A 9,521-nucleotide genomic window follows, 5' to 3' on the forward strand; every position below is an offset into this window, starting at 1 on the left:
GATATGGAGAGACCTGGGTGCTGCGTGTCTGAGAAGAGCAGCTCTGGGAACGTGGGCGCTGACTGCAGATATAGGAGGGCTGTCATCCAGCAGAGGGAGTAGGTGACGACTGGCCTAGCGAGGGACCCTTATCAAGGCTACATTTGTTGATCACTTTCTTTGTGTGAGGCGCTGCTGTGACTGCATTAAATTTCCACTTACCTAAATCCATTTTTTGTGCCCTTGTTTTCTACTCTTGTAAGAAACACAACAGTGACAACCTCAAACCAGTAATCTAGTCAAAGGAGCAATTCCCAAGGGATGACATGTAGGGAATGCAGATTCATCAGCACCCACAGAGACTACAGTGATTGCTGATAATGCCAACTTAATGCCTGGCCGGCAACATGGATCCTGACCTCCACTATTCTTGTGTGTTTATGGAACCACACAAAAGTGCAGTGTTTTCAGTGTTTTCACTTTTGTTGCTTGTTTCACAGGTCTGTATAACCCACTTTTAAAGTCAAAAAAGGTCTTAGTGATGGACAATAAAAGTATAAACTGAGTACAATGTATAATATACCTTTTTCATATACAAATGAATACACATACACTTTTACACATGTATGCAGATGTATCATATGGGTCAATTACTAGATGGAATATAATTTTTTTTTCTTTTTTGAGACTGAGTCTTGCTGTCACCCAGGCTGGAGTACAGGGGCGTGATCTCAGCTCACTAAAACCTCCGCCTTCCAGGTTTGAGCGACTCCCCTGCCTCAACCTCCTGAGTAGCTGGGATTACAGGTTCATGCCACCGCACCCAGCTAATTTTTGTATTTTTAGTAGAGATGGGGTTTCACCATGTTAGTCACACTGGTCTTGAACTCCTGACCTAGTGATTCACCCGCCTTGGCCTTCCAAAGTGCTGGGATTACAGGTGTGAGCCACCGTGCCCCACCTACAATTTTTTAAAATTGAAATATTTTCCAGTTATTAAGCATATCAGCTAATTTTAAAGTATTAATTTTACTGTTCTTATAAATTATCGAAGCTTACAGTTTAGAATAGTGGAGGATAAGTTAAATGTAGCAAAAAGATTTCTCCTTTATTACTTCCTTTTCTTTAAAACATTTATATTTTGGCACAAGGTCTCAGTCTGTTGCTCAGGCTGTAGTGCAGTGGTGCAATCTCGGCTCACTGCAGCCTTGACTTCCTGGGCTCAATCATCCTCCTACCTCAGCCTCCCAAGTAGCTGAGGCTACAGGCGTGCGCCACCACATCCGGATACTTTTTCTGGTATATTTTGTAGAGATGAGGTCTTGCCATGTTGCCCAGACTGGTCTTGAAATCCTGTGCTGAAGCAATTCTCCTGTCTGGGCCTCCCAAAGTGCTGGGATTACAGGAGTGAGGCACTGCACGTGCCCTACTGCTTCTTTAAATAAGGCACAGGAGATTTAAAGAGAAAACAGGAAGTACCTTCTCCCTTTGTAACTTATGAAGTAAGCAGCTAATTGATCATATGGTAAAGAAGAACCAAATAAAATCTGTGTCTCAAAATATCAGGAGCACTGCTTCTGTGAAATCAGTTAAAGTACATGTCCGTATTAGTCATCCATTGATACACATGCTTATTTTCCTAAGTGAATTCTCCTCAATTCCGAAAACCAGTCAAAAGATTATCTCATGTTAGTTCTACACAAAACCAAGCATCGCATGTGACTGTCCATGTTTCAAGGCATACACATCCCTTTCCACTAAGCATCAAAGTGCCCTATGGGAAGCAACTTCTTGCCTTTTAAACCAGATTCAGTAAACAAAAATTGTTTTGCATGGCTGACATAAGATCACACTGATTGCACAAAACAAGGTCAGCCTGTGGAAGGAAGCTTACAAGGTCAAATGGGGCAAGTTAAGGAGGCGTAACCCATCACGTGGACTTTTCTGCTGTTAGAATTTTTTTTCTGGTAAAAAATGCAGGTATCAGGATTCCCTGAGTCCAGCAGGTGTTAGAACAGAGGAAGACAGAGGGCGGCGTCCTGCAAAACATCTCCTATCCTGGCCAGTTTCCAATCCAGTGACCATGGGCTGGAGCATCAGGGCTACCCGCGCTCGCGCTTCGAAGCAGAAATGCCCTCAACCCCTAGTTCTCTCAGGGCCTCCGACCCACCTACCTGGGGCTCAGCCCCGGAGCCAGCGGTGGGACCAAACAGGGTCGCGCCCTGGAACACAGGGCGGGCGAAGGAGAAAAGCCCAGTTCGCAGCCCATGGGTGAGCATCCTGCCTTTCCCAGCGGCCTTCGCCTGGCCATCACGGGCCTGCCGGAGGGGGGCCGCCCACCCGCGCCCCCGCCCCGTGCCCGCGCCTCCGCGGGGAGCAGGCGGTCTTGGTCCTGTCGCGCGGGGCACCCCTCGCGCGCTCCAGAAGCATCAGTGTCCTCCGGGCCGCCACGGGCCCGCTGCGGGTCCCACCCTGGCGCCCCTGGATTGCTGTCCCCACTCTCAGCCTTACGCCCCACTCCTTCCACCCCGAATTTTGCAGCCTCAGGACTTGAACCTCTGCTGGCTGAAGTCACTTGGGACAACACCCGCGACAGGTTTTGGGAGCTGGACACTCCCTCCCAGGGAGGCGAGGGCGTGCAGGGAAGTGTGGGGTCTGCCGCCCCCTGCTGGCCTGGCTGACGTTCGCCTCTTGTTTCCACGCTGCCCAGCAATGTTCAATTGGAACGTTTGGAAGGCAAGGCTGAGAATAAATGCTGTTTGCAAATTCCAGAAAAGAAAAAAAAAATGTTGTTCTTCTGTTTAGCGAAAGGTTTTCCCAGCCAAGCCAGCGCTTCTGTGGGTAGTATTTAAGTCTTGAGTGCGTCAGAGCTGTTGCCTGCAGGCGTGGTATTGCCCAAGGGGAAGTATCAGGACAATGTGTATGAAAACTCCAGGCTCTTGGATGAAGCAACCTTTCCACATTAAGTATGTACGGTAATCTACCGGGTCTCCTACGATTTCCCCATCATGTAAAAGGAGCAAGTCTCTGCAAAACAGGGCTTTCAAAGAGCCTTTTCAGGAGAAGAAAATGTTGGAAGAGCTGATTTGTTGCCTATTTGTTGTTCACTTTGCAACTAAAACTAATCCCGTTAAAAGTATTTATAGGTATGAATGATAAATAATGAAAGGGATCAAAATAGGAATGTTTCATTCAGTTTAACCTGGCCCATGCAGTGCACTTCAGGTCCTAGACTCTGGTTTGAACTCTGCGATTTCTACCATTCCTTGGCTTTGTTTGCTTCATCGCTTGGACTTTCAGAGTTATCAGAGTTCTGTGAATACAGTAGGTGCTCCATACATCCTTATTCTGGGTACTACCATTAATGCCTGTGGCAGTGACTGCAGATGACTGGGCTCCGGCCGCAGTGAGGCGTGGGGCTGGAGGACCTGGCTCTGGCATCCAACCCTGCTCCATCTGCCACACTAGCTGTGTGACTTTGGGGAAGTTATGAACCTCTGCTGAACTCTCCATTAGTAAGTTGAGAATGGTAGTAATAGCACCTCCCTCATAGGGCTGGAGTGAGGAGTAAATGAAATAACTTGTGTAAAGAACCTGGTATGGTGCCTAGTGTTATGTAAACTACTAACTGGACAGGGGACTAGTACCCAGAATATACAAGGAAGTCAAACATCTCAACAGCAAAATCCAATGCAATTAAAATATGGGCAAATGATCTGAGCAGACATTTCTCAAAACAGGGCATACAAATGCCCAACAAATATATGAAAACGTGCTCAATATCACTAATCCTCAGGGAAATGGAAATCAAAACCACTATGAGGTATTAGTTCACCCCAGTTAGGATGGCTATTATCAGAAAGACAAAAAATAACACACGCTGGTGAGGATGCAGGAAAAAGGGGAACTTTCCTTCACAGTTGGTGGGAATTTAAACTACTGCAATCTCTCTGGAGAACAATATGGAGGTTCCTCAAAAAACTACAAATAAAAGTACCATATGATCCATCAATCTTACTACTGGGCATTTATCCAACAGAATGGAAATCATTATATCAAAGAGTCATCCGCAGCCCCAGGTTTACTGCAGCTCTGTTCACAATAACCAAGACATGGAATCAACCTAGTTGTCTGACCACCCATGAATGGATAAAGAAAATGTGGTATACACATACCATGGAATACTATTCAGCTATAAAAAATAATGAAATCCTAATACTCGCAGCAACATGGGTGAAGCTAGAGTACATTATGTTAAATAAGCCACGAACAGAAAGGTTGACACTGCATGTTCTTACTCATAGGTGGCAGCTAAAAGAAGTTGATCTCAAGAAGTAAAAAGTAAACAGGATACTAGAGGCTGAGAAGGGTCCCAGGAAGGGAGGGATAGGGAGAGAGTTGTTAAAGGCTACAAAATTACAGTTTGTAAAGAGGAATATGTTCTAGCATTCTATACTACTGTAGGATGTCAACAATAATGTAGCGAATAGTTTCAAATAGCTAAAAGGAGGACGTTGAATGTTCCCAACACAAATATATAATAAACGATAAACATTTGAAATGACATATATGCTAATTACCCTGATTTGATCACTATACATTATATGTATTGAAACATCTTATGTACCTTATGAATATGCACAATTATTATTTGTTGATTAAAATTTTTTTTGAAAGCTTGATCTCATATAATTAGAGTAGAATAGTGGTTACCAGAGGCTGAGGAAGGTAGTTGGGGAGAGAAGAGAGGTTGGTCCATGGTTTCAAAATTCCAGCTGGACAGAAAGATTAAGTTCTGGTGTTCTATTACACACTAGGGTGACTATAGCTAATAATAATATACTGTATATTTCAAAATAACTAGAAGAGAGGATTTTGAATTTTCTCACCACAAAGAAAGGATGAATGTTTAAAGTGATGGATATGCTGATTACTCTAATTGATCATTATACAATGTATCCATGCACTGAAACATCACACTGAACCCCATAAATATGTACAATTGCTATGTGCCAATAACAAATGAAATGAAACATTTAAAAAATAACTTAGTAAAGTGCCTAGTATGTAGGCATTAATCAATCAGGTACAGATATTATTATTATTGTTATTCCTCCTCCCCGTAGTAAATTGCAGTGCAGCGGTTAAAAGTAATCACTTAAGACCTAGATATTTGGGTTAGAACCTGGCTCTGCCAACTTCCATTGGCATACTTTGGGCAAATGAGTTTCAATGTCCTTATAGTTTCAATGATCTATAAGTGGTAATAAGAATAGAGAAAAATCTGGTGATTGTAGCATGGTATAGGCAATTCATAGTGCTGTTAGTGCCTGGCACAGATGGACAAGCCTACAATAAATCATAGCTAGTAGCAAAACAAAAATTGTAAGGGTATATTTAGATTAGCCACCAATGCTTAATTGTTCTCTAAGGTAATAATGTCTTTGTCTAATTTCACCTTTCCGCTTATTTCTTAACAATATGTTGATTGCTAGGGATTGCCAGAGTGTCTGAACTCAGTGACACCTTCCCACCTGAAGGTCAAGGGACTGCAGCCCCTAGTGGAACCCTGGTTGCCAACATCAGTCCTTCCACTTAAAGCAGTTCTTGTGCAGTCTTTGATGCAAAGTAATTTTGGAAGAATTGCCTCAAGTATGTTCAATGGTGATTACTACCAATTGCGACCTGGTAAGTAGAAAGGATATTCAGAGAGACCAAATGCAGTGGCCTTAGCTCCCACAGTTACCCATATATTGAAACTTGATTTTGCAAAGTAGGTCAAATGAAACTAAACAACATTTGCAATAATCCATCACTGCTCGAGGACAGGCAAAGGTTCTGGAAGGGACTGGGCTTGAGGTGAGTTATGGGTTGGTGCTCCCTTGCCTACAGATTATTTCAAAACAATGTCCCTACAACTTACTGAACTGGAATATCGACTCAGTAGATTCTTTCTTCTTTGGCCACTCTTAAGGGACTCAGGTACTGCTGGATTCAGAAAAGGGCTTTTACGAATTCAAGGAACCACCTTCGCTTACTGAGCTCTAACACTAAGAACCAAAGGACCTATTCTTTTATAAAGGTCAGATGATCTTTGAAAAGTGGGGGGCCCCCTTTTCTCCACAAATGACATTCTTTTCTTTTCCAAGGGCTCTGGAGCTCCCCAAGTTTGTGGCACACCCTGCCTTCAGTGGCTTGTCATGGCCTTTGCGTTAAAATGCACAATATTTAGCAAGGCAGTCTCCCCTCCCCCAGCCATCTGGCCCAGGTTAGTTTCTTCTCTCATGCCTCCCCCAGTACTCCTCACCAGCTTATTCTGGTCTAACCAGGTGTCTCAGTCAGCTGGGGCTGCCGTCACAAAATAGCACACAGGGGAGGTGGGGTGGTAGGGTTGGAGGTTAGACACAGACACTTATTTCTCACGGTTTTGGAGGCTGGAAGTCCAAGATCAAGGTGTCGGCAGATGCAGTGTCTGATGAAATCTCTTTCTTTGCTTTTAGATGGCCCAACTCCTCCTTGCACCTTCATATGGCATCTCCTTGGCTTGTGCAAGGAGGGAAAGGGACGGTGTGTGTGTGTAGATTGCTGTCTTCCTCTTCCTATATGGGCACTAATCCCATCTTGGGAACCACACCCTCATGACCTGATCTAACCCTCATCACCTCCAAAGGCCCTGCTTCCAAATACTAGCACATCGTGAGTCAGGGCTTCAGCATATGAATTTTGGGGGGACACAAACGTTCAGCCCATCACATCAGGGATTGCAAACTCAGTCAGCTTCAGGGGCCAGGCAGGTACAATGAATTCTTGGTGAGAGAAGGAAATTTAACATTTCAAATACAGTCCTTTGTCACTGTCACTCCAGACAGCCACACAAAACCAAGTTCACCGTCCCTCTCTCCTCTAAGTCCCCTCTCCTCCCCGCACCCAGATTCAGCCCAGGGCAGCTCACACACCCCACCCCCAGCCAGGTGGGGCCAGGGTCCCTCCAATATCCCCAAGCTGGGGGTGCTTCCGGCAGGATGACGGGCCTGGAAGCCGAGTAACTGGCCGGCCCCAAGGACAAGGTGCCCATGACGAATGACAACACGAGCAAACCAGGCCGCAGCTGATCCTCCTGAGGCTGCAGGGGCCCTGTGTTCCCACTCGTTCCCTCTGTGCGTCTCCTCATCGGGTGCAAAACCTCGACTCCCTCAGGTCTCCTGCCCCACCCCGCACCCTTCATGCTCTGAAGATGGAGGCGCCTTGTACTTCCGGGAGGCAAAGAGCCCTGAGGGAACCTCCTTCTGTTTCCTGCTGTGAGGACAGCGGCCCCCTGTCGCCGCCCAACTCCTTTGTCCTTTCCCCGCAGGGACTACCTTTCCTCGAGTTACAGCCCCACTCTCCTCAGGAACTCACGCTTTGTAACCCCTTCTCTCTTCTCGCCATCTATGGACGCTTTCCTGTGAGCACTGAAATGCCGTCTGCACTCCCGGGGCCTCCAACTCCTTGTCTCTTGGCTTCATCGCAGACACATTTCTTCAGAGTTACCCTAATATGCTGTTTCCATTTTGTTTCCCACTGACTCTTCAGCTGTGATGCTGTGGTCTGAATGTGTCCCTCAAAATTTCCATCTTACAAAGTTTTTTTTTTTTTTTTTTTGAGACCGGGTCTCACTCTATGGCCCAGGCTGGAGTGCAGTGATGCAATCTCGACTCACTGCAGCCTTGACCTCCTGGTCTCAGGTGATCCTCCCACCTCAGCCTCCCAAATAGCTGGGACTACAGGTGTGTGCTGCCACACTTGGCTAATTTTTGTATTTTTGGTAGAGACAGGGTTTCCCCATGTTGCCCAGGCTAGTCTCAAACTCCTGAGCTCAAGGGATCCACTGTCTCAGCCTCCCAAATTAGGAGATTATAGTGCTCCCTGCCAGACATGGAACAGACTTAATCCCTCATGCAACAGTATTGGGAGACGGGGACTTTTGGGAATTTAGGCCGATTAATGCTGTTTTAAAGGGAGCTTGTGGGAGTGGGTTCGGGCTTTTTCACTGTCCTGCTATGTGAAGACACAATGTTCATCCTCTTACCCTCCGCCTTCTGCCACGTGAGGACGCTGTAATAATTGGCACCTTGATCAGGGGCTTTGAAGCCTCCAGAACTGTGGGACGATACATTTCTGTCCTGTGCGGGTTACCCAAGCTGTCATCTGGGTAATCCATAAAGGACTGTGACTCTTTGTTACAGCAGCACAGACGGGCTGAGTGTGAAGTGGCTTCTCTTCCAACTCCTCTACTGACTCTCGTCGCAAACTCAGTGAGCATTTTTTCGTCCTTATCTTTCTAAAAGGACATCTTGGTAGAGTGGGGACTGGAGTTCAGACAGTGCTGGTTACTAGGGTTGGGGTGTCTCTCCGATTGATTTACAGTTGAGGCTTAGATACTGTTTTAAACTTGGGAGGAACCTCCTAACCATCTAAACACAACCCTGATTCACCCGGTGGGCCAGAGCAGTCTGCCTGAGAGAAAAATACTGAGATACCAGCACTCTAGTGACTATTGAGGTGCAGGGATATAAAATTGGGATGACTCTGGACCAAGATCAATTTGTTAGAAACAGCCAGGCTTCCTGAGGGAATGTTCCATTAAGGGGAAAAGGAGGTTGGCTGTGCGTGACCAGGCAGTTCTCTCCCTTGGGGTCTCTCATGAGGTTACAGTGAGATGGTGATACAGCCACAGAAGTGGTTCCTTACCACATGGCTGGCTGTGCCAAGCACTCAGAGGCCTCCCCCAACACCATGTTGTCAGGTTGGAGGGACTACTGGTTTGAGATAGAAGGTGGGACGAATGCCAAAAATCCATTCCAACCCTGCAACCACAGTGCCAGAAAGCACATCCTTCAGCATGCTTTGTGGAAGGATTGCATGTTTATGGCAGTTAAAGATTGCAACACTTTTGAGTCCCCAAAAATATATGTGTGATTACACCCCCCGACTGAACGTGATGTGGGGCTATCCTCTGAATTAGCAGAAGCCTAACTTTCTGTGTGCAATGGCAGCCAGAGCTTATTCCTCTGGTGCTACCTGCCATAGATATACAAGTCCCTTTACCTAACACAGACACAGTGATATTGGGAGTTTGTGCCACCACTGACTCCACTGGCCAGTGGGAGGAGACTAACCTCTGGCTCAACCTCCAGTAGAAGCAGATGTTCTTGAAGCTATTTGGGCAACAAAGTTCAAGGATTTCACCTGTGTCAATGTGGGAGAGGGAGGGATTTTAAGGGGGCACTTTTGGCAAGCTCTGGAAGGGGAAGAATTATAGAACATGAGTAAACAGAGACCAATGTACAGGGAAGCTAGTATTGCTCAGGCTCAGGGCCCCTTCCTTGCATGAATCCAATGGTAGATTGTATTTTTCAAGATGGCAGCCAAAAGACCCCAGTCATATGTACTCTTCTTATAGGGTGAGGTCCATACGCCTCTTATGGAAAGGTGGAGTCTATGTGTTCTTCCCTAGAATATGGGCAGGCTTGTGACTCTGATACGGATAATGCTTGAGTATT

At 46.0% G+C, this 9,521-nt stretch overlaps 1 long non-coding RNA gene across 1 annotated transcript in view; it reads right to left on the bottom strand.

Moving 5' to 3' along the window:
• Positions 1-7,435, bottom strand: part of LOC140713231 (uncharacterized) — a 57,115-nt gene extending 49,680 nt beyond the window's left edge. Inside the window, exons 1-3 of the long non-coding RNA XR_012095122.1 lie at positions 6,932-7,435; positions 6,287-6,413; positions 5,514-5,664 (exon numbers count right to left, since the gene is read on the bottom strand). This is a non-coding gene — a long non-coding RNA (uncharacterized lncRNA). The remainder of the gene's footprint in view (positions 1-5,513; positions 5,665-6,286; positions 6,414-6,931) is intronic.
• Between the last annotated feature and the right edge of the window lie 2,086 nt (positions 7,436-9,521).

This window comes from Chlorocebus sabaeus, chromosome 13, assembly GCF_047675955.1.
Source record: "Chlorocebus sabaeus isolate Y175 chromosome 13, mChlSab1.0.hap1, whole genome shotgun sequence".
In the NCBI taxonomy this organism is placed as follows: domain Eukaryota; kingdom Metazoa; phylum Chordata; class Mammalia; order Primates; family Cercopithecidae; genus Chlorocebus; species Chlorocebus sabaeus.